At 31.0% G+C, this 26,685-nt stretch overlaps 2 long non-coding RNA genes across 2 annotated transcripts; one reads left to right on the top strand and one right to left on the bottom strand.

Annotated features, from left to right (window-relative positions):
• Positions 1-23,827: 23,827 nt before the first annotated feature.
• LOC116403753 lies at positions 23,828-24,588 on the bottom strand. The gene is made up of 2 exons (XR_004216586.1): positions 24,309-24,588; positions 23,828-24,207 (listed from the first exon to the last, which is right to left on the bottom strand). It is a non-coding gene; the product is annotated as an uncharacterized LOC116403753 (long non-coding RNA).
• Positions 24,589-24,778: 190 nt separating this feature from the next.
• On the top strand, positions 24,779-25,584 carry LOC116403764. Its single transcript, XR_004216595.1, has 3 exons — positions 24,779-24,795; positions 24,912-25,033; positions 25,180-25,584. It is a non-coding gene; the product is annotated as an uncharacterized LOC116403764 (long non-coding RNA).
• The last annotated feature ends 1,101 nt before the right edge of the window (positions 25,585-26,685 follow it).

The following is a 26,685-nucleotide window of genomic DNA, read 5'->3' as shown; positions in this document are numbered from 1 at the left end:
CCGAATAAAATTATCAATGGCCATCACCTTAATTTTTCCAATTTAGCTTACCCAAATTGGTCGAATGAAGTGATCTTGGAATGGGGTGTGACACGATATCTAAGTGGGATTAAAACGTAATTCAATAGAGATTACGAAATGATGTTCGCATTCTCGATATGAGATATTTGGGGAATTTGAAGTGTTTGGGTAAAGAGTACGACCATTAGGGGCGTCAACTTTACAGACTCTATATATTACCGAAAGAAAAACAACTCGAACATATTGGTACATCCTCAACAATTTAAATAAATAACAGAGTATTGGAAGTACGTATATTAAACTTTATATTTGATTACTCACAGTTTTAAGTCTAAATCGTTGTAATAAAGAATTTGGAAGAAATTTTAGTTTGGAACAAGATTGGAAATCTAAATGTTGAAAAGGTTGAAAAACTTTTCAAATTTTAGTATTACTTTAGAAAAATGAGGAAAAAGAAGATATTTTTTCTTCTCCACTCTAAGGAACGTGCATAGTGTCACACACATATTTTTCCAAACTGTGTTTACCTTTGGTTATATGCTCTGATTACCCTCAGTTTATCCCATCTTTACTTTGCATAACTAGATTAGGTGTTTGCTTTCCATTCTGGGTCATAAAGCTTGGATGTGACGTTTCGGCATTTTCATATGCAAGCCTGCCAGAGAAGAAAATGTTCAAAGTGTACTATAGGGGAGGCATACCAGTTGAATCCCCGCCCAAGCATTAGTTGTACTCTTTGCAAGCAACCATTTTTCCTTGCAATTGACAGTCTTTAATGCTTATTGTAACGTCTATTTCAATGTATTTCTTTCTTTCCCGCGTTTTATAAATAAAATTTTCTCTAAAACGTAAAGGAAGGTTACGACATACATCGACGTTACCCACAACTCTTGGATTTTGATCGGCTGACTTGTTCGTTGAGTTAGAACAAGTGTCGCACAATCGTCCATCTCGAGTTGAAACGCTACGATTGTGACACATAGCCTCCCTCTCTCTTGAATTGTCTGAATGCGAACCATCTCTCTTGCATGCCGACACACTTTCACCTCTCTTTCACATTGGTCGTGACTCACGTCGAGAACGAAGCAACTTGTTGATGACAGCTCGTTCACACCGTTCATCTCCTCCACATCGTCTAGCGTCCGCACAATAGCTTCGTTCATCATTTGTCGTTATGCCGCTACTCTCACCTGCAGTTCTGGTTGGTTGGTTTGCTATAGTGCCACATCTTCCGCGTCGTCGAAGTTCACCATTATTTGGGTTTTATCGGAACTGGAGCTTCATTGTAAGCGAGTCGCTCAATTTTCCATCCAACTCACCCGCAAGATGGGTCTCGAAGTCCTACGACAAGTTGTGGATGTTAAAAATTGGAAACTCAACGCTAAATGTCTCTCTTGTATTGCTCAATCATAGGTATAACTCGATCTTCCTGTCGATAGTTGGATCTTGGAGTTTTGAGTAAGGATTTGTTCATTTTGTTAGGTTCCTTGATGTTTTTGAATACCTATTAAGTATCGGTTTTGATTTCACAATACCCATTACATTTTAATGCTACATTTGAATTCTTGGGAGGTTTTTAGTCGTTGTCCAACCAATTTATGGCTCAAAGTTGGGCGTTTAGGCACAAATTAGGTAAGATTCTAGGCTTTATTAAGTTGGTCTTGAGTACCCATTGAATTTTGGTGCTATTATATTAAAAAATCCATGGTTTTTGGATGCTAGGATTCGATAGTTGAAGATCGTTAGAGGATTGTTCATTGAAATTAAGATTACTTTGTCAAGTTCTAGGTAAGTTTTGAAGTAATTTTCTGAAGTTTACCTTGAGTTCTTGAATGGGCATTAAGTTTAAGTGTTAAAATTGAATTACCCATGATACTCGGGTCCTAGAGTTGAATGTTAAAGGTTGAAAATGAACTTTCAACTGACTTTGGAGTTCGCTTGGGTATTACTTATATAAGCTTTAAAGCGATTTCAAAATGGTTGTAGGAACTAGATTCAAAATTAGAAAGTCGTTAATGTGTTGTCAAAGCGATTTCAACAAGGTGTCGATAAGGTTTTAGATAAATTTAATGAATTCTCTCATAGTGCTTAAATACCTATTTACTTTTAGTGTGAACTTGATTTTACCCATATGGTTTTGTATGAGGAATTTAAGATTTAGATAACATGGAAGCGATGATCAACACGTTTAAGGTTGTTTTAGACGAGCTTATGTAAGTTCTCCTAAGTTATTAACTCGTTAGATTGATATTTAGATTGTTAATGGATCTAAATCAACATGTTATGGATATTGGGTATAAGAGCGTATTGAAACGAAATATCCAATGAATTTGACTTAAGTTTGGACATCCATTTTACTAAGGATTGAAATTTGAGGTTGACTGGTTTGAAATTGGATTTTTAGTCTAGTGTTAGGAGTTTCGAGGATTTAAGGACTTTAGAAATGTAAAATAGCTTGAATGCTCATAATGGAGCGTTCTTAGAGATTTTTGTGTCTTCTTGCTGACTCAAGATAACTGAGAGACCTTAATCTTTGTTTCCGACCAAATTGAAATGGGAAAAGCGTATAATCGCGGGGATTGAGTCATTGATTGTGAGTGATTCATTTTCAAGTACTTTCATTATAAACCATATATGTTAGTTTAGTATGCCATGACTATGAAAACTTTGAGCATGATTATTTTATGAACTATGTGTTACAAATGTTTTCAAGTATGAATTTATGTTTTCCATCAACTCTTATATTTCGGAAATGTCGTTGAACCCAAACTTATTAGCCATGATTTAAATGACCATTGATTTAAAAACTTGAAATAGTCTTTGGCATATTATTAAACTTGGATGATTTAAATTAAATGTAATACTAAAAGCATGCGTCGATGGATAAGAACAGGAAACTACTTTATGAAAATGTGTTTATGACCATGTTTGGCTTTTAAACATGAAATATGTGATTTGTATAAAAGAAAGGTGATTTTCCAAGGCTATGTGAATGTGTTTCCGTAGCATCACCTATGGTTGTTAGGGGATTTTGGGGCTAAAAGAGGTCGTGACCGGAGATTCGAGAACTTGAACCTAGGTGAGGATATGGATGGAGGATTGTGATATGGCTTTGGGCCTAACTTAACCATGGTGGGTAGTTCTATATGTATATAGGAGCAGATATAGAGATTGTTACTGTGGTAGATGCTAAGTATGTGTGAGCTCAGTTTGGTCGCGTGTTTCCTTGTGGATATGGATCGCGTGTGAGCTATTCCAAGTCGTGTATTTAGTATGCTACCATAGTTGGATTAGATGGAGGTTGTTATCGTGGTATGTGCTAAGTATGCATGAGCTCCGTTCATGTGTATAAACACATTTAAGATGACACTCTATGCAGAGTAGACATTGATACTACAGTGGTGGAAAGACCAGTTGTTCGGCATGTCGTTGACAACTATATAAACGATGATGGTGAACAATTATTTTCTTAAAACAGATCAAGCGACGACGAATCATGACAAACCATGTATCCACATATTTTATTTTTTAGATTCAGTTTAAAATATTTTCATTTGTGCATTTTGGTTTTTGTGTGTAGAGGTGCTATGTCAGCACTCTCAAGCAATTTTCACGAGTCAAAAGATTTATTCCATGAGTTGGACATATTCCCTTACATTGGATCATTGGTGAGTGACACTTCACGTTAGTTTCGTGATTTGGATAACACTTTAGGTGTTTCATAAGATTACATGAGTTATTGCACGAACATATAATTTTTTTCTTAGTTGGTTACACTAAACCCACTCGTAGGACACATGACCACTCCCGAAACATTGAGTTAGAGAAATACGTCCACAAACATGGAAAACTCCAATCTCCATCACATAAGGAGCGAAGAAGCCAATTTCTTGACATGCTATTGGTGATGCAACCAGAGATGCATTTTCAGTCTAGTGGCTTAGGTTTGCAAATGCTCCACCGAAGTATATCAAGATTGTAATGGACGACTTATTGGTAAGTTAATTGCTTTACATCCTAAACCACATACATAGAAACCTAATCCATTTGTTCTTTCCTTTGTATCGTTATTTTGTGCTTAATTATACATATCCTACAATTAATAAATTTGTCAAACGTTAAATGTCATTTTAGGAAATATGACGACCCTGAGTAAGCATGTGCGAAACCACCTACCAGATTCAAAAATATATTCATTTGGAAGATTGTATTTTTTATTCAACCATTATCTAAGTCAAGGATTTCAGGTAATTTACTTCTTCTAAGTAAATAAGTTACTTAGTATATGTAATGACCTAACTCTTTATACTAATTCGAGGTCATTACTCAAAAGACCAATAACAAAATACACTTTCTTGGAAAGGAAAAACTAAAATTTTTATAAAATCAACTATCAAATAAATGTTCGAAAGACATAAAATCATCAAAACCAATAATTTTAAAATGTGACTCGCATGTAATAACAGTTTTTTTAAATAAAATAAACTTAAATAAATAGGATGAAAATTTAATTAAAAATGTATAAAACAAAAATATTAAACAACTGATACATATACACAAAATCAAAAACTCATTTTAAAATGTGACTCACGGGTACTAACAATTCGAATTATTCCATCATAATATTCTAAGTTGATTCCTTGTGAGTTAGCGGGGGAACCTAATGGACCTAAAGATCATGGCTCTAATGATCCAAGATTAACTGGTTAAACTTTTTTAGAACGAGTTAATCAACCTTCGTTAACTAATGAGACATTCCACAAAAGTCCCGTAGTTGCACTCCCCTCACTATAGATATATTTGTGTCCATGTGATATAACCATGATAAGTAAGTTAATCCTTCACAAGTTGTTTTGTAACTTTAGTTGGGTCAAAGTACCGTTTTACCCCAAGACTACATCTTATTCCTTAGATCCCACTGATCCACTATTAAACAATTGGTTTTAAGTCCAACCAATAAACCAAATCCCTCTTGGCCAATGAGAGGCTGAGCCCCTTGTTCAAGACCTAGATTCAATCCTTAAAGAAACAACCTATCTACTATCATTAATGTGGGTAGGAGTGAATTCTGTCTTGCACCTTATGTCCCTAGCTATCCACCCGGTCTTACCTGAAATGGGAGGCTTATTGGGCCAACGCCATTGAGTTGCCCTCACCTATGCAAATCTATGGATAATTCTATGTGAACAGCGAAGGCATAAAAGCCTTACGGCAGTGAAAATTTTACAAAACCATTCCTCAAATTAATTTGAGAATCTTAAAATACTAGTACATTGGCAAGATTTTAAAATCAAAATTCTAAATAAAAACTAAGCATGCTTTTAAATTAAAGATACAGAGAACTTACTTTCGATGACGTCTCTGAATCTACATACCACCGAATTGGAACACCACCCGTCGGAGACTTCTTATCCTTTGGGATGAGATTGGTTTAGAGAAACAACTAAGATGCAAAAAAGTTTAGAGGTAGTTGAGAGAAACTCTTTTCTTTTTGCTGAGCAAAAGTCTTGGTTTTTTTTTTCTTAATCAATTCGTTAAAAAAAATTGTTTTCTTCTAGATATCTATAACTCTATTTCCTTCATGAAATAGGAAAATGAGTAGGAGAAAATCATCAGATTCTATTATCAAATCTACTAATTAATTAACAATTAATCAGTTAGTTAATAATTAATTAAATTAATTTTTAATTAATATTTCATTCAAATAAGATTTGAATGAATATCTCTTCAATATCTTATAGATTTATATTAATATAATTAATTAAATCATATTAAATTAATGTTTCATTCAAATCTTAATTGAATGAATCTCTCACCAATATCTTATATATTTATATTAATATAATTAATTAAATCATATTTAATTAATGTTTCATTATTATTTGAACGAATATCTTTTCAATATCTTATAGATTTATATTAATATAACTAATTAAATTATATTTAATTAATATTTCATTCAAATCTTATTTGAATGAATATCTAGCAATATCTTATAGATTTAATTCAATAAAACTAAAATTATTAATTAATTAATTGCTAAATTAAATATCTTATATTTAACTTAAATTAAATTTGAATCATATTTAAATATAGATTTCTCTCTTAACGAATTATTTCAATATGAATCCAATTCACATTAAATTAAATATTTGAACTCATTCAAACATTTTATCTCTCAAAAATTAATTTTGAATCATATCCAAAATTAAATTTATATAATAAAGTTTGATTATTACAATGTATCACTATACATTAAACTAATTTCCAAAGTAAATTTGAACATTTCAAATTACAACCAATATAAATAAATCTCATTACCCTTTATGAGCTAGGAATGACCTAATGAACCTACAAATTAGAAACTACAACGATTTAAGATTAATTGGCTAAACTTATTAACTACATTAATCAATATTCGTTAATTGTGTGTACATTCCACTAAAGACCCACAACTGAACTATTCTCACTGTAGATATATTTCTGTGTCCACGGATGTAGACCAATAACAGTTAGTTAGTCCTTCACAAGTTTTTGTAACACCAGCTATGTCAATTTATCGTTTTATCCCTAGGTTACCTCCAATCCTTAAATACCAGTGCTCCTCCACTAAACAACATGTTTATGGTCTTACCAATAAACAGAAACTCCTCTCTTGCCGTAGAGAGGGTAGAATCCTTTGTTCAAGACCTAGAGACACCATTTAAGGAAACACTCATCTACTTACCCTAAAGTAGGGAAAGTGAATTCCATCTTGTGTAATTATGTTCCCAGCTCCACACTCGGTGTTGTCCCCAAAATAATAAGCTTATTGAGTCGACGATCTTCTACTCTCACCCATACAAATCAAAGGATAATCCCTTGCGAATAGGAGTTCATAACACACTCAGGATTAAGACTAAGTTACCTAGGTCATCCTAGTGAAATAGAAACCTAACTAGTTAACGGGGTTACATCTAGTGGTTACTACTTTGCAGTATTATCTTATGCAAACTCATTGTATAGGATAATCAAAGGATAATCCCTTGCGAACAGGAGTTCATAACACACTCAGGATTAAGACTAAGTTACCTAGGTCATCCTAGTGAAATAGAAACCTAACTAGTTAACGGGGTTACATCTAGTGGTTACTACTTTGCAGTATTATCTTATGCAAATTCATTGTATAGGATACCCTCACTCGCTTGTCAACTACACGAACGCGTTGAATCATTGCGTTTGTATCAAATAAAAAAGTGAGTTGTATTAATAGTGTTACCAAGATAAGGTACCCAGTCTTATCCCTATACTATAGACCGATCTTTAAGCTGATCTCGAACATTTATCCATGTATGTCTGTACATATTGTTCAAGACTCATTAAACATATTAGGATGTTAGTTTATTGGATTTTGGTTATTAAGACAAAACTAATAATATAATCAATAACAATTATTACAATAATAACACTTTATTAATAACGGTCAATGAATTATATTTACAGTATTCTAGTTTTAGGACATAAATCCCAACAAACAAAAGTTCATAGTTATCTCATGATTAAGATTAAGTTACATTGGATATCTATAAACGAAATAGTCGGTTTTAAAAGTTAACGATATTATAACTTAAGAGCGACTATTTCTATGGTTCCAGTCTTATGTAATTTCTTTACAAAGGATGCCCCCACTTCCATGTCTCTACATGAACGATTCAGGATCACATTGTTTGTACTAACTACAAAAGCGAGTCGTATCCATAGTATTCCCAGAATGAGGTGTCCATCTGTATTCATATTCTATAGACTATTTAGGCTATATACTCGAACTTGATCCACATTTATGTCTACATAAAGTTCAAGTTTACTCAATAATAGCTTTGGAGCCTTAGTTTATTGGCTTTAAGATTATAGTATTAATAACAACTTTATTGAATAGAATATGATTATAATCTATTAGTTTTAGGACATAAATTCCAACACTTTTGGATATATTCATGTTCAAGGAATTAATTAACTGTTAAAATATGAATTTTTTAGGACAAGAAGGATTAGGAGAAATTTCCGAGACCAAGGCTATTCAAGTATTGTAAGTAACAAAATGTTTTAAATGCTACTTACTAAACATGTTTTCAACATTACAAGTTATAGCTTGTGAGTAACGTCACACCGATTCTAAATGTTATTGTTAAACATGTTTTCAGACTCTACAAGCAATAGCTTAGGAGTAATATCATGATTTCCAAAGTATTTATCAAACATGTTTTGTTAAACATGATCTCAAGTTTTTATACAAGTGATGCTATTGATAAATGTTCACTGAAATGTTATTTCCAAGTTATGTTATGACTTCATGATTTCAAGGAAACATTTCAAATACTTTCAAGAAAACATTTCATGTGTTCAAATTTATCCATGTCTGAATATTTCATGAGACCTATTAATATACATATGGTTAACTTCATATTGATGCTATGGCTGACGGACATATTTTTAACTATGGGTCAGGCCATCAGGAAGAGTATATTGTTTGCCTTAAAGGAGGAGGGTTAGCTACATATCGACTGTTCCGTATTTAGACAAAGGAGTAAATATTGTCTGTGGCTATGGAGGACTGTCTTCGAAAAGCTATGCAAATATTCATGTTACGATTATTTACTAATAAATGTATTCAAGCTTCGGTTTTATATACTAAAATGTTTATGAAAACTTGTTTTATAAAACTGTTGCTCTTTTTGACCTTCTATTTTTCTATTATTCCATTTAAGTTATGTTTTGGATTGTTTTAGTTCCATTTCATCGCTAATGTGATGCTCTGCCTCTAATTAGATGTTGAATATCTATGAAATCACATAATAAACACATAAAACCAGTAAGGACCATGAATTAAGAAAAACGTGTTCATGTGATTTTTTATGCTATCAGCATGCATGCTAGACAGTCGTTGTTCACGTATACAAATAACGTAATAGGAGAATAGCAGAAGGTGATGACGAACAGTTTTAGTTACTTCCTTTAATTTGTTTACTTGTAAAGCGATTTGAATTAAATGAGAGAGAAGACTGACTTCATGAAAAAGTCATCAAATTTAACCAAACCTGAAGAAATAAATTGCAATAAAGCAATTAAATTTAAAGAAGCCAACCTTATATGAAAGGTCATAAACGTTGGGTTGTTTAAATTGTGTTGAAAATTTGTACATTCACGATTTTCAATTTTGAATTAGGAAGATCCATCAAAATTGATTCGCGTAGCATTGGCAACAGGTTTAGAGAAGAAATGAAGCAAATGTCTTTTTCTTCAAATACAATGTGGTTGTGCTCATGTTTAAACTGAAATTAAATATTCCTACGTTAGATAACTTGGAAGGGCACACAAGTGAAGGGATGCCCTTAAAATGAGCCAATTCCAAACAAATAAAGCCAAGATTTTATACAGTTTGTTATATTGTGCTCTTAATTTCATTTAGATTTATGATATAATGTATTAATAAGTTAAAAGATATCTATTCACAATTTCATACTCTTAACAAAATTGGCCATTAACAACTTGTAACTTTCTATTAAATGGTTTCAATTTTTTTTTTTTTTTTTAATTTTTGAAATAGGCCATATTTCTATCTTTGTTTTAATTCTTCATTTTTGGTACATTTGCAACTGGTTAAAATTTTACAATATAATTCTTTTCACCAAAATTAAAAAATTCATTCACCTTTAGTGTACTTTCGCAAGTTGTAGGGTTCAGGTCTAAAATATGCTATATTTATATTTTATTTTAATTTTGAATTTTAAAATTCTCTAATATTTAATTTATTTCTTTTTTTAAAAGTTTGAATATGTATATTAGTTTTTTATATATATTTCAACTATTAAAATTTTCAATATGGCTGTTTAAATATTTTTAATATATATAATCTCACAATATATAAATATGGTTAATTCACATAATCATTTAGCTTTTAACTTTTAATTTTAACATTTTACAATGATCACATTTATTATTAATTAATTAAATTTTACTCGATATTACTTTAAAAAAATGACAGTTAGAAATGACAATGTCGATCAATTTAAATAACATATGAAGAATATTATAAAGCTTTGTTACTATGTTTTAGTTGTCATCAAGACTAAACTTTTGGTAATATATAATTTTTATTCTTAATGTGTAACATATCATTTTTTTATATATGGTGTTACAAAAAAGAAAAAAGAAATAAAAAAACAAAAGATAGTTATTTTGTTTATGTTCTTTTTTTCAAAAAATAGAAAACAAGAATAGATTTCAAAAACATAATCCTCTTTTCTATTATAAAAAAAAAAATAATTAGTCTATTTTCACAAATCCTTGATCACAAATTTTGTTATCAACTAAATTCCTAAAAATAGGAGTTTTCTAAAATGTAGTTAAAAAATTGATTTGCAAAATTGAAAGACGAAGTAGACTAGTGTTGTGCTTAGCATATATAGTTATTTAAAAAAAAAAGTGAAATTCTCGAATGAATTATAGAGTTCGTAAGTGTAGGACTTTCAATTTTGTCGTGATAATGATTTGTTTATTGGAATAGATGATATAGGTTATTTCGGACGTGATAATGATTTGTTTATTGGAATAGATGATATAGGTTATTTGGGACAAAACTTTCATGCTAAGTCAATAACCCTTTAGCTCACTGGGTTGAGGAATGCACCACTATTGGTCATTTTGCTAGGATTATTGGCCTTGCACTTGGCTAAGGTCGAGCATATTTCCATAGACCTTATAATTTTGTTCTATGTTGTTTTTATGACTGGGCATACCCCACTACGTATTTTGTTCGGATGGACCTTGCTCTCTCTGATATAAAGCTCATTGCTTTAAGCTTACTTTTCTCATAAAAGTTCTATTTCTTATTCATTTCTTGTTTTCTTAGATTCCTCACTTTTATTTATGTTTGATGTTAATTGAGTCCTTCAATCCAAATCTTCCCAATAAAGCTGCTGCCTTTCGTTCTAAAGTTGGCTTGAATTTTGAAAACAATTTGAAGTAGATTAACTTAATAAGTAAATATTTTGATAAATAATTAAAAACAAAAAAACCCAGACAGTAATTAAATCATCTCAAAACAATTTTCTTTTTTGAGAACTTGAAGTAAAAAATAGAAATGTTTATATCCTTGTGAATTATTATATAACCCTCACTCGATTATATTTTATATATATAGCTTTTAAATAATACAATTAAATTTTCTAAAAAAGTTAAAGAGTATTTGTAATCTCTTCCTTACCTTTAACCCAAGTTTCCGTATCTTCCTTTCAAATGTCTCACTATATACTTGTCATAATTGATGTCATCAATTTGGACTCCACTATTAACAAATTATGTCTATACATTTCACACATGAGACTATAAATACAGGTTGAAACCTTTTGGCAAAATGCACACACACACACCCACTCCTCTTTCTTGTCCTTCCAAATACAGAAAAACAAAGAACTAATCTTCTCAAAACCAAAAAAAGAATGATGAAAGTTCAAGGCACAGGCCTTTGCCTTCTTGTGGTGGTGGCAATATTTCTCTCCAGTGTTCGTCTGGGTGAGGCGGTGAGTTGCAATCCGACGGAGCTGAGCCCTTGTGTGAGTGCAATCACATCATCAACTGCACCGACGGCTGCTTGCTGCCAGAAGTTGAGGCAACAAGAACCATGCTATTGTGGGTACCTAAAAGATCCAAAGTACAAAGCTTATGCAGAATCTCCTCGTGTTCGGGCCATTGCTTCCCAGTGTCGTGTCCCTATCCCTAAGTGTTAGAAAATTACGGTGGTCTCTTATGAAATGGAATCTTAATCTGTATTACAAAATGAAGTTATAAATAAAAACAATGGCATGAATTAGATATCTCTATGTTTTCAATTTCTTTTTACTGCAATGATTAGGTGCACTCGTTTTCTCTTACATACAAAAATATATATATATATATAAGAAAATAGGATTTAAAAGATTGGCACGAGGAAATTGTTATTAATCGGAAAGTTGTGCGGGTTGCAAGAAATATAAGATCTTTGCTGCATCCCAAACAACACTAAGGGCGTTGTTCCATTTATTTTATGTTTTTGTAAAAAAATTTATTATCATCAAATCTATATGGTTTTTATTTTTAAAAATGAAAAATTCAGAAACAAAAAAAGAAAAAAGAATACAAAAACATGGCTACCAAAAGGGATCTAACACTTTCTCCATTAATTATTGGACAAATTACATAAACCAACATCACAACTGAACTATATTGATCTATATAATAAAAGTGTTCATGAATAAAATTTTAAAGGATCAGTTGCATAAAAAAAATAAAATAAAATAAAGCTTAAGATAATAGCATATGTAACATGAGAATAAAATAATTGTATATATAGTAAAAAATTAGTAAGAAGATTAAAATGCCCATGTGTTGCGGCTATATTTTGGATTCTTCTTACTCAATTTCTCAAATTAAAAACAGTCACTAATCATATATATCACCCATGGCAGCAATCAATTATAATTGTTATTGATAACTTTCAATTTGATAAATGAATCAATTATAATTGTTATTGATAACTTTCAATTTGATAAATGAATTATAACTTTGGATTTGAGAAACGATTGTTTCACATACACACTTCTGTTTTATTTTCTGTTTTATTTTCTTTACTTTACTGATAAATGTCATTGAAAAGACTCTAAAAAATATGAATACGAATGAATAGAAAAAAGATTTACAGAATGCAAAAGTAGTTTAAAGAAAAGACAACAAAAAAAAGAAAAGACAAAAAGACAAAAATGTCTCCCAGCAAATTAGCTAAGGCATTCTCCAAAGGTGGAATGATGATACTCAAAATTTTGATCTTCAAATATAAAAATGTGATAATTAGGAATGTTTGTTTGACATTTGATAGATTTTTGTTTGACAATAGATTATTATGTTTAGGCTTTCGTTTGACATTCAATTGCAATGCTTAAACTTTTGTAAACGACTGTGTTAAATTGGATACAGTTAACATATAGTTTTAAAATGAAAATGATATAATTGCATCTTTGGTTGAAATAAATTATTGATTTAAAGTCACGTGTTATCAACATTTATATATATCATTTAGAAATATAAAGTTCAATTTAAGATAGATTCGTGAACATATCCACATATTACTACGATTTGATTGAAAACATCCGTGGTAGTATGATATTAGTGATAGAAGTCATTACTCTTGTCAATAAAAGAAAGGAAAGTCAAAAGGAGAAGGAAATTGTGACAAAATTGAAATTTAAAAAAATTTAACATATGATCGGTCAAAGTTATCTTGTTTACAAATATTATTTTCATTCGGATATAAATTTTATTTATTTTTTAAATTGTGGTGTTTGATGCAATTTTCAAACTTTAAAATTAAAATGTTAACACTAAGGTAAATAATGGTTTTGGTTTAGTTAAAGAGTCATAATAATAAAAACAAACCCTCCTAGAGATTATTACAAAGGTCTTTTTCAAGCACGGTTTAAATTATATATAATTATAAATATTTATATATATATAAGATGCATATTATAGATTTTAAAGAGAAGATAATATAGCACAACATGAGTATCATTAAAGGGCAATATATGTAGATAAATATAGGTGTGGTTGAATGCAAAGGATCGTGTCAATGAACACATAGAGATCCAAAGCTTTTAATTTTCCCTTATTCACTATTTAAGTCTCATCAATCTCTCTCCCTCAAATTTGTAGCACAGATAGTAACCAAAAAACTGTGTTTATAAACTGAATTCTTTTTATATTAAAAATCGAAAAGTGTTGATTGAAAAATTCTTTACACGATATGCGATAAGGACCAAGCTATACGGTAAGATTTCTAAGCGATGGAGTTATCGGATTTTTGTGAATGATGTGATATTTGATCATGACTATACGATAAGACTAGCACTTATCTATGCTAGATGATAGAATATTTCATCGCATATGCTGACATCTGAGGTGAGATGGTCAAGCGAGATGAGGTGAAATAAATGATATGATTTTTATCGTATAGTTAAAGAATCAAACGTTTTATTACCGTTTTGTATTTAATGTTCAACGTAATCTTTCCATAACTACAAACGTTTCCAAAATTAATTTCCAATATCTCTATTAGTTTTCTCACACTATATAAACTCTTCTACTTCTTTCATTTTGTGCGTGAGAAATCACAAGCAAATACTTCCTTTCAAATTTCTTTTTGTGAGCTTTCCAAGCAAATCAAAAGTGTCTACTTGAGTGTTGAGATTGTGATTAGTTTCAATGCAAACCCCTAGACATATAGATCTTTCTAAATAAAGCAAAACTAATTGAAGAACACGACTATTTTATCCTTAGGACGACTAGGCATTTAAAATTTGTTTGCACAAATTAAATAGAGCTGCAAAACGTCTTAAAGAAAGCGAGATCCGTGACCCAACCCCTATATTCTTAACTACTCTCTATTTTGCAATAGGCGTATTGATAAGAAGCGTTTTGATCAGATGGACTAATCATTAGGCGAACTGATTAATATGTAACAAGTTTCTATGGCTAATCCTTAGGCGTTTTGATCACTGCACAAGGTGAAACATCAAATGTCAAGACAAGGCGAAATACTCCTAGGTGAAGTGCACAACAAAAAGTGATTAGGCGCAGAGCCTTTAACTATGAACTATGACGTGGGTTCTTCCCCCTCTAGAGAATATATATTTTTCTTGAGAAATATGTAGGAATGGAAAATTTGGAGGTGGCGGTTGGAAATATAGTCAAAATCGGCACGAATAATAGTTTTAGCAAATTGAGAACATGCAGATTTATGGTTGTCAATTAATTTTTATTTTGTCGTTGATTTTAGGATATTTCATAGGTTGAAAGTACATTGTATTTTAATGGGTAAATATAATCTATTGTACAAATTCGATTATTTTGTTAAATCCTAACTAAATCTGAGATTTATTTGGGAGACGAAATTGCAACAAATCTCCCCATTAGTTCAAGTTGTCACTTAGTTATCTCATTATACCATAACTGAAACTCAATCGTTAATAAATTATATATAATACGTTAATAATATTTTTGAATTATATACTTAATTAATCCATGATACATATTTTTTAATTAGGTTGTAAAAATTAATGATTTTTTGAAATACTGTATTTCTAACAAATTTTGAAAATATGTTTTTCTTTTTTCATCATTTTCCTTTTCATTATTTTGAACTATACCTTTATATATTTTCTAATGTCCATAATCTGTATTTAAGACATTCAATTAATATAGGGCAAATTTGAAATAGTGTTATATGTTTACATTTTCAAAATATAGTTCAAATTTGAATTTTCGAAATAAGTATTTCTAATAACTTTTGAAAATGTGTATCTTTATCGTTTCTTTTTATTATTTTAAATTGTATCTTCATATGCTTATTTTTTACGTGTCCATAGTGTATTTAAAAAATTATTAATAGATTTTTATAGTTAGCTTTCGATTCTATCTTTAAAAATGTTCGAAAATATGTATTTTGTATAAGTTTTTGAAATATATTGTTACTTACCATATTTGTTTTTATTTTAATGTTTTAAATTAATTTGTAGACTATCTTATTTGTTTAACACTATTTGTACATTAATCACATTTTTTATCCTACATCCTTTAGCAATATAATACAAAAACTTGTGTATGTGTTATACAACTGTTTTTTATGGTAGATGGATTGAATCTTCTGTTTTTGTGGTCGTTGACACTGTATTGGAGGGTGCTGCTGGAAGTAAATATTTTAATATTGAACTACCAAGTACCCAACAATGTGTATTTAATAATTATAGGCAGTGAATTAAATAAAAAATACAATGTATTTTTGTATTCATATTTTTTATGTTTTGAATGGTAAAATATTTTTTATGTTTTGAATGGTAAAATTTTCTTAAATTCTTTCAAATTTAAGTATGTTTAAATTTTAACTTTTGTTAATACACTATTTTTTTCCGTTAATCTTGTATATTGATTTTTTTTTTTTCAATCTCAACAAATACAAAGTAGTTATGTATTTATTTAATTATATATTAGAATTGTAAACCAATTTACGATATAACCTAATTTATTTAACTTTTGTTAATATACTAATATTTTTCCTTCTATAGTGAAATTTGTTTTTTATATTAAAGAGAAATATATAAAAATAATATTTTTTAGAAAATATTTACAACTTATAGCAAATTCTATCACTGATAATCATTGATATGCTATAGTGATAGAAGACTATAAGTGATAGAATCCAAAATTTTGCTATAATTTGTTTTTTAAAGAAAAGTTGTCAAAAATAGGGTTTGTCGAAAATAGGGTTTTTTAAAGGATTTTTTTTTTCCATTAAATAACTAGGTATTTGTTTGTTTTTTAAAGGAAAGTTGTCAAAAATAGTAAATTTGGCAAAATATTTACAACATATAACAAAGTTTTTAGATTTTATTAAAGGAAAGTTGTCAAAAATAGTAAATTTGGCAAAATATTTACAACATATAACAAAGTTTTTAGATTTTATTAATAATAGATATTGATAGTCATTGATATGCTTTCATCTTTGATCAGTGACATTAATAGCCATTTGATAGAAGTTTATACCAACAAATCTTATTCTCTCCTCATTAAATCCCATTCAATTATCTCTCTTTTTATCTTCCAAAAACGAACACTTAATAATTATATTATGTTTAATAATATAATTATTATTAATCTTCCATAACAAATTCTAATTATATATAATTTCAATAATATAATTATTATTAACCCTATATATATATAATTAGCTAAAATCCTTAAATCTCACCAAATTAAATTACTAATATCATTCAATCCTTACGTTCATCTTTTTTTCTTGGACTTCGGACGGTTACTTGTTTCTTTCATTCAAAACCATAAAGAAACTTTCCTTCTTTCATTTGAAACCCTAAAAAAACTTTGAAAATCCATATGTTCATCTTCTTACCACATTTCTTCCAAATCATATTTGTGCAATACACGATTATTCCAAATCTCTTGCTCTTCTTCGACTGCTTTACTTTGCACTACTTTAGAAGAACATCCGGACTTCGACTAGTTTACTTTGCACTGTTTTCGAAAGAATTCTGCACGCCTTTACTTCATATTTAGGTTATTTAGAAACATCCTCTTATTCTTATATAAATCTTCGAACGAACTAATAGTTCTTTCAGATTTAATCAGATTATTTGACGCCATTATTGTCCTTTAGTTGCCGTGTTGATTCGAAATTATTGTTTAAGCTGTTTTGTTCGATCAAATTTCTTCTTCGAATATCACTATGCACAACATGGTTAGGACTGTATTTTGGAGAACTTGAATATCACCATTGTTGTTGCCTCTGTAGTTTTCGAACATTCGAAAGAAACGATGTAATTTGAACAAAGTTTTTTTTTGTTATATATAGAGAAAACAATCGGTTTGTTTTTATTATTATCATAAAATAAAACGTACAACAGTTATGTCCTCCATTTTAGGAGCAAAAAAAAGGGCTTGTTCTGTATTATTTGTTTATGTCTTAAATGTTCATTATTTTATAAATTGTAGAAAATCTAAATATAAGGACGAAGAAGGGTCAAGGAGAAAAGTGAAGAAGTGATAAATTACGGTCTTCTGGATACACTGGTTCAAAAATACCATTGTCAACAGGTGTCCAAACTCTTTCAAGCTCTTCAGACGAGTATTCATATATATTTTTCAAGTATTTTTTCAAGTATAATAAAGTTGTACATTCTTATAACTTAGTGTATGGTTCATTACATGATATAACATAACTCATGGGCAAATCTATTAAGGGCCAGGGGCATGTGCCCCCCTCACATTATCGATTTTTATATTTTAATATTAGTTTGTAGTGTCAAATTACAATATAATTTACAAAATGCATTATTTTATAGTATTCTATTTTTGGTATAGTGGTTGTGCCCCCTTTAAAATGCAGAGATTTTGGGTTCAAGACTCATCCACTACAATTTTTTTTTTTTTTTTTTTAATCGTGCCTCCTACATATATTTAAAAGAACTTCCTTGATTTAAAAGAACTTCCACAATCATCCAATAAGAGAGAGATGAAGGACCCTCCAAGGGAAGAGCCAACTATACATAAAAAGCTAAGAATAAAAAGCATGGTAAATATGCTTATTAACATTTATGTTCTCCTATTTTCTAATAAAGTATATGTAGAGATTTTTTAAATTTGTTCGCTTGGTAGGTTTCGTTAAGTCGAATAAAGAGAGCGAAACGTGTAGAAGAAAGTGAAGAAGAGGTTGAAGACCAGGTAAATGTTGCAACTTGTTGTAATCGAATTAATAAACATGAACAAACTTGTCTAATTTAATAATCAAAATAGGGTGAACAAGAAAAGACTGAGAGTCTGGAAGATAAAAAGGAAGAAGATGCTATAGATGAAGCAGCAGGCAGATACCACAAGAAAGGACGAATCAAAATCATCCACAAAAGAGGCAAGTAAAGATAGTGAGCACTCCATGAATAATAGAAAGAGACAAACAAATATAGAAAAAGGGAAGAAGGTAAGTGTATGTAAATTAGATAACCAAAACCTCTTTATCTTAATGTATTTTAGTTATACATGTAACAAAATAGGTAAAAACTGCACATTTTTAATATTTCGGTGGTTTCAAATCAAACTTTAAATAATTTCAAAATGGTTGTACTTCAAAATAAAATTTTGATAAAAAAAAACTATATATTGTACATATAAATTTGTACAATTAAATAATTTCAGATAAAAATCACAGCATTTTCACAATTTTTTTTTGGATATTGACATTTAAAATCAAATTTTTAGTATTTTGGTGGTTTCAAATCAATTTTTAAATAACACTTACGGAAAATATACCTCATTTAACGATTCTACAATAAAATGATTTTAGTCCCGCCTAATGGCAATGCGTTTAACATCCATATCATTAGTTTAAACAAAAAAAATTCATCCACAAATATCGTGATAATTGATTTATTCTCCTAAAATAATGTCAATTTATAATTATATTAAATGAACCGTTCTATGAAATGATGGTTACATGCATAATTATAGGGGATGCAATCTTAATATGAAGTTGTTATTATATCGAATGCAAAAGTTTAGGGAATGATACAATTTTAAATTTAATTTTGGATATCTTTCAACTAAACTTTCAAAATCAAATAATAAAAAGAAATTTATTACTATATATATAATAAAAATATTAAAACTTGTGTATCTGTATGATATAATAAAAAGTTACTAAGTATTAACCAGATCTCATGAGTAAATTATATTATCAAACATTTTATGGATAGTAAAATGATTATGAATTAAATATCTATTAATAAAAAAATATTAATTATTTGATTTGAAACCTACAAATCCCAAAACCTTATATAAATTGGAGGCATGAATCTAGGAGATGTTGATTAAATGATATCAATTATGAAAATAAATATTTATATGAAATGGAATGATTTGCAAATGCACTCTGTTCAGAATTCTGGTTTATATTCTATTATTTTAACCTACACGAATACACGTATCTGAGAAAAAAAGAATTTCCATCTATGAAAGGGTAAAATCGGCCGAAAACGGGTCAAAAAATATCTATTTCACGCGGTTTTGCTATAAATCAAAATATTTTTTGGTTTTGCTATTTTCCAAGTTGTTATCTACTATTTTGTCATTCTCACAATCTCTCTAAAACGAAAGGGGTTAAATTGTAGACCGAGTGCACAATTGACACGCAAAGTTTGGACTAATTTTATGCAATTGAGACTTTGTCTACGATTTAAACACTTGTTTCTTAAAATACTTTTACCCCTATCCAATAAATATAGTACAGTATCCATTGTGTGATATAATTTACATTGATAGAGATGTAGATGTCCTTATTCTCATCATTATGATGGTCATATTGTTTAGCCAACATTAGTTTGATCAAATTTTAAGCATCCATATCCATATCCATATATTTTAATTTTTTTTCCCTTCCTTTTTGTTTACATATAGAATCGTAAAATACTCTATTACCCTTAATTTTATATCCTTTCACATGTTTCATCATTTACTTGAACCACAAAAAAATGCTGAATTTATTGAATGGGAGCATTAAGTGTGAGAGCTAGCAAGCTTTAAGCACTTAGTAGGGCTTCAGTTTCCTTTATATAAGGTTTATATAAGGTAAATGTTGTTATAGATTTGGCTGCACTCGTAACAGATCAGATGCTTATACACAGATGCTCATATTTTGTGATTTGTGAACATCTTCCAATTTTACAACCCTATAAATTAAACCATTCTTTTCTTTTTCTTTATCACTTATACACAAATATCACAATTCTTTCGAAATCACCAAGAAAATGAAGAAAGTTTCGATTTCAACAAGTCTTTGCCTATCGGTGCCTGTGATGGCAATGGTGATGGTGGTGGCGCTCATCACCGGAGCTGGACTGGCAGATGCAGTGAATTGTAATCCTATGGAGATGAGACCATGTCTTCCGGCATTGGAATCGTCAGTGCCGCCAACAGCTGAATGTTGTGAGAAATTGAAGGAGCAAGAGCCATGCTTTTGTGCATACCTCAAAAGTCCTGTATTTAAGCCTTATTTAGAATCTCCAATGCTAAAAAGATTGCTACTTCTTGTCGCGTTCCTATACCCACCTGCTAGAACTATAGAATCCTGCTGTTGTCCTTTTGTTAGGCTTTTGTTCCAAATGAAATGGTGTATCCGCAAGCTTAAACTTATAAATAAAAGCTAAACTATAAAAAAAGAGAGAGCGTGGATATTTTCTCTCCATGCTTCAATATGCTTCAAATTTGTGTTTTCATCTCCAGTCTGTTTATCAAAATTGAGAGAGAATTTACTGTAAGCTTAATTAACATTTCTCCATGCATGGAGGAATCGCATGTATGATAATCTAACATAATCAAAATCTTAATGGATAGCAATAGACAATATCACTAATATTAGTGTTGGATGTATTTTGAATTTATGTAGATATAAACGCAAGAACAAGAAGAATAAAGCATTTACACTACTCAAATATATTATGGAGATGTTTGAAGAGTCTTTATCTTCCACACACTCCACATCAAAACTCAAATAATCTTCACCTTTCCATCACAAGAACTTCCTTATCTAATAAAGGATCAAAGCTTCTGGGAGCCTTTGTGAAAGTGGAATTAAAAAAGGGAAGGAAGTTTGGAGAAATCTACCAATAAAATAAAATAAAATAAAATAAAATATCTTACTATATGGTTATGAGACTATGATGGGTTTCATCAATGGAGAAAACATATAAAATGAACCACTCAAAAGTTCACAAATTAATGGTTTGCTTCTTCATCTCTTATTTGCTTCTTCAACTATGCACTATTTTATGGAAAAATACTTGAGTGCAGCAGTTGCTAATCAACTAGGAAAATTTACAGAAACTAGACGACCCATAACTTGCTTCTTCTGGTCCTTCTACTCTATGAATTGTGAATCAAAGTACTTTCTATATTAGTTATAGAAAGTTGAAGTTGAAGGATAGAATTTAATATCTTTGAGCAAGTACAAAATCACCAACTATATGTGGGCCTTGGAACAATTGGATAATTTTCAGTCCATTAGTGTTGCTACTTGTTGAAGCTCCTTTCTTCCTTTTTCGACAGAAGTTTTCATTAATATTCATAAAGAAGGAATGCAAAAAAAAAAAAAAATGGTGAACAGAAAAAAATTGAGAAAAATGATGATGTTGGTGGAATATGTGATTGAATTAGAAGTTGGGATCTTTTTTTTAAAAAAAATTGTTCCATTTTCAGCTCAGTTTAATCTTCTTATTTTTCTCCCCACCTCTTTTTTTCCAACTTATTTGTTTGTTTCATTTCCTAAAGTATTGAGTATTGACTTATGCTTAATTCTAATTCAAATAGGACATTCACTGTTTTTTCTTCTCCTATCATGTAGGTTTGTTGGTTAATCTAAGTTTTGTGAATTTGAATGAAAAGTTATTGATGCTTTTCAGCATTTCCTCCGAATACCAATCCCATCCACCATCATTCTTCTGTGTATAATAAATCTTCAACAGTAAAATGAAAGCAGCAAAGAATGTTGAGAGTTTTGATATATAGTCTAAGAAACTATTTACTTGTAACAATATCAAGAGAAAATCAGCAATTATAGAGTGATCTAAGAAAAGTTTGATTATGATAAGTCATCATCTCGAAGTAATAGTTTGCTCAGCCTAACAACTAACCATATCCAAATTGCTAGATTTTCTCCCAACTAAAACACCAATCTTCCGGTACACGTTAAGAACACATCCAAATGAGATACATCAAATCCAAAACACTGCTAAATCACCATTAATTGAACGGATCAACATGAAACAAAACAATGTATAATAGAAATACACAAAATGGATAGTCCCATGTACCAATCAGATCAAATCTTCGATTGAATCTAAAACAGATAGGTAAAATATATGACCAAACAAACAAAACCCATAAAAGAAAAAAGCAAACAAAAAGAAGGAACACCCAGATGAAAAAGAAAAATCACATGGGGTTATTGATCATGGTCGAGTCCAGCAAGAAATGAAGTGTAATCCAATTGATTCAACTGACCTGCTCGAAGATCTCTCGCACCCTTGTGAAGATGAAGGATGGAGTATTAGGAAATAATATTAGATTACAAAATCTACTCCTACAATCCAACTATTTATTGTAAATTGATTTATAATTATTCTTTACCATATTTGTATCATCAAACATTGTATAAATATTCATTCTGATCAATTAAAACAACAAGCAAATTCAATACAATTCATTGATATTTTACATGCTATCTGAGCATACCTCAAAATATTTTTTTCTTCTTCTTCTCCTTCTTCTTCAATGGCTACCTCCAGCACCCAATCTGATCTCATCTCTACAGAAACTCCTACCAATCCTCTTCCCACAGAATCATCACTAGAAAATTAACCTATTCCTACCTCAACTCTCTTCTTACTATAAAATATGTGCAATCTTGTACACCTTCGATTAGACTTCACAAACTACGCTATCTGGAAATACCAAGTCTCCTCAATTCCTCAAAGCACATTCTCTGCTTGGTCACTCTTGAATAAAAATTTTAAGACCAATCACAAATTGCCACATGATTTATTAAGTTAATCATGAAAAGTACAAATAATTAAATTTGGGACTAATTAAAATTCACATGTGTCCCAAATTAAAGAATTGAAAAACATAAATTGACCATTCTAATAATGTCACATGTTTTTATCTTAATCATTGGATTAAGTTAATCATTTTGGTTCAATTAAGCCCAAAAATAAGCAAAAGATTAAATATAACCTAAATCCATATGGTTGGGCCCATGGGTCTGGTCCATGGACCAATCAGGTTCAAGCCCATAAAGCCCACCAGTGAACTCTATAAATAGAGAAATTTTCATCATTTTAGATGTTGGAAATTTTTTACTCCAAAAGGTCTAGAGAGAATTCTCCCAAAAACTAGAAAATTCCCTAACTCCTGAAGTCGACCCTCGAAGATTGAAGCTCATTTGAAGATACAAACTTTCTTCCAAGACTTCAACTTCAAGAACATCACGTGTTCCGCTTCCTCAAATCAAGCGTAAGCATTCAACCAACTTGAAGAACATTACGTGTTCCGCTTTTCCACATTACGTGTTCCGCTTTTCCAAATCAAGCGTAGACGTTCAACAAACGTCAAGAATGTCATGTGCTCCGCTTCCTCCAAATCAAGCGTAGGCATTCAGTCGAGAGAGAATCAGATGATCAAATTCTAGAGATTGAACCCATCGCATCAAATCAACAAAGATACAACATGAACACTCAAGTTCAAGTCCACAAATTAAATTTCTCCGAAAATCTCTTGTGAACAGTCACATTGACAATTCTCTTCCCTGCCCTCCCAAATTTTTACCTTCAACATCTGCTGGAACCATCCTTGAAATAAATCTTGAGCATCTTCGTTGGCTCTTTTGTGACCAAGCTTTTATCACCCTCATCAACGCAACCTTATCCCCTTCGGCTCTTGCTCATGTAGTCGGCACAACCTCATCAAAAGCATTGTGGTTCTCTCTAGAAAAGAGGTACTCCTGCAACACCAGATCCAATATTCTTGATCTTCGATCTGCCCTTTACACCATAAAGAAAACTCCATCTGAAAACAATTGAGCAATATACTTTTCGAATCAAAGTCCTTGTCGAGAAGCTTGCTGCCGCCTTTGTCGCTCTAGAAGATGAATAGGTTTTAGTTCATACCTTAAATGGACTTCTTGCAACCTTCAACACCTTTCGCACGTCAATCCAAACTCGAAGTGGTACCATCTCCCTTGAAGAACTTCACACCCTTCTCATCTCTGAAGAATTCACCATAGCAAAATCGTCCGCCATCGAAGCCATTCCTACCACCATGGAAGCCGCACAAAATTTCCATCCTTCATCCAAGGGTAGCCGCAGACGAGGAAGACGACACTGTAACCCTCATTTTAGTTCTCAAAACCAGACAAATTATCGTGAACATGGGTCGCATGGAGGAACATTTTTCATCAGCCCAACATCTTAAATCGACCCAATTCTTCATCAGCCCAAACCGTCCATCATTCAATTTCTCTTCTCACTGTGGGCTCATTGGACGCTTTCCCCACTCATGGGCCCATTTTTGGGCCTGAAACCAATTCTAATCATTGGACGCATATTCTGTCAAATTTGTAAAAAATTCGGACATGACACCTCGATTGCTACAACGGTATGAATTTCTCTTATCAAGGAAAACATCCACTCTCTCAATTAGCAACAATGGCGGTAAACTCTGCATTTTCAATCTTCTGCTGAAAATTCTAATAATTTTTGGTTATCTGACAGTGGATGTAACGTTCATATGATAAATGAGTTGACAAATCTCATCTTATCCAATCATTATAATGGTGAGGAAACTATCATAGTGGAAAATGGTCAACCTTTAAACATTCGAAATATTGATAGTGGTAAACTCTCAACTCCCTCTCATACCTTTAATCTTTCAAATATACTTCATGCTTCGCAACTTGTTGCAAATCTCTTATCTGTTCATGAATTTTGCCTTGATAATAAGTGCATTTTTATTGTTGATACTGACTGGTTTCTCATTTAGGATAAAGTCACCGGCCGAACTTTGTATACTGGTGAAAGCATCAATGATCTCTACCTTATTCCCAGTACTTCTCATCTATCCACATATACTATGCATTTCAAAATTTTAAATTTTCATGCAAATTAGGAGAATTCATCATTATGGCATTTTCATTTGGGTCATCTTGCTCCAAGGATTCTAAGTTCAATTTTATCTCGCTTTGGTCTATCTATATCTTCTTCTCTTTCAACTTACAATTGTATTGGTTGTTTAAAAGCAAAAATAACAAAATTACCTTTTCCTATGTCTTTGTCCACTTCTCTTACACCACCTGAACTTGTTCATAGCGATGTATGGGGTCCTTCACCAATTATTTCTTCCAATGGAAATCGATATTATGTTAGTTTCATTGACAATTTTAGCAAATTGACTTGGCTCTTTCCTATTGCTTATAAATCAAATGTTCCATCTATTATTTAAAAATTTATTCCCTTCATTAAAAATCAAATATCTCAAAAATTAAAAGTTTTTAGATTAGATGGTGGTAGTGAATTCTGCAACAATTCCTTACAATCCGTCTTCGAATCCAAAGGTATTTATCATAAAAAATCATGTCCTTATATACCTGAACAAAACGACATTTTAGAACGTAAACATCGTCATATTGTTGAAACTGCAATGTCTTTAATTTTTCATTCCTCTTTTTCCCTTTAATTTTGGCCTTATGCCTTTTCTACTGCAATTTTCCTTATTAATCACATGCCCTCCCCTTACTTAAAATGTTATCACCGTTTGAAATGCTTTTTGGTCATACTCCTGATTTGCACCATTTAAAAGTTTTTGGATGTGCATATTATCCTCTCCTTAAACCCTACACCAAACATAAACTTGAACCAAAAACCATACAACACATTTTCTTAGCCTATCCTCACAATTTTAAAGGCTATATTTGCTATAATCCATCTACCAAACAAACCATTGTTTCACGCCACGTTATCTTTCATGGAACAATTTTCCCTTTTGCCCAAACCACTACTTCTCACTACAAGAAATCGGAGTTTTCCGACGCAAGAAAAATCATAGGAAAACACGACGATTGTGTGCGTCGGGAGAGCCCATTTTCTTGTAGTGTCTTCCTCATCACAAAATCAATCCTTTTTTATCCCAGCTTACTACTCACCTTACTCAATCTTCCACATCCTACATCCTCACACTTTATCCCCATACAATCTCCTACTCCTAATCCTCCCACTCCACATTACTTACTCACCCTTTATGGATACTAATGCCTCTTGTCAGTCTTTGCATGTTTCACCTATTGTTGATACAGGAAATAACATAGAGGCTGTCACCACCAATGCACCAGCTCCAATTCCTCCTCAAAACACTCATGCCATGCAAACTCAAGCAAAGTCAGGAATTTTAAACCAAAGGCATTCCATATGATCACCACGACTCTTCCAACTCTAACATCAGACACTGAAACTTCCAAGTATCATGAATGGAGAGATGCAATGTGTGAAGAAT

This window comes from Cucumis sativus, chromosome 5, assembly GCF_000004075.3.
Source record: "Cucumis sativus cultivar 9930 chromosome 5, Cucumber_9930_V3, whole genome shotgun sequence".
In the NCBI taxonomy this organism is placed as follows: Eukaryota; Viridiplantae; Streptophyta; class Magnoliopsida; order Cucurbitales; family Cucurbitaceae; genus Cucumis; species Cucumis sativus.
Note: the sequence above shows the minus strand (reverse complement) of the source record. Positions and strands in the feature narration are given on the sequence as shown.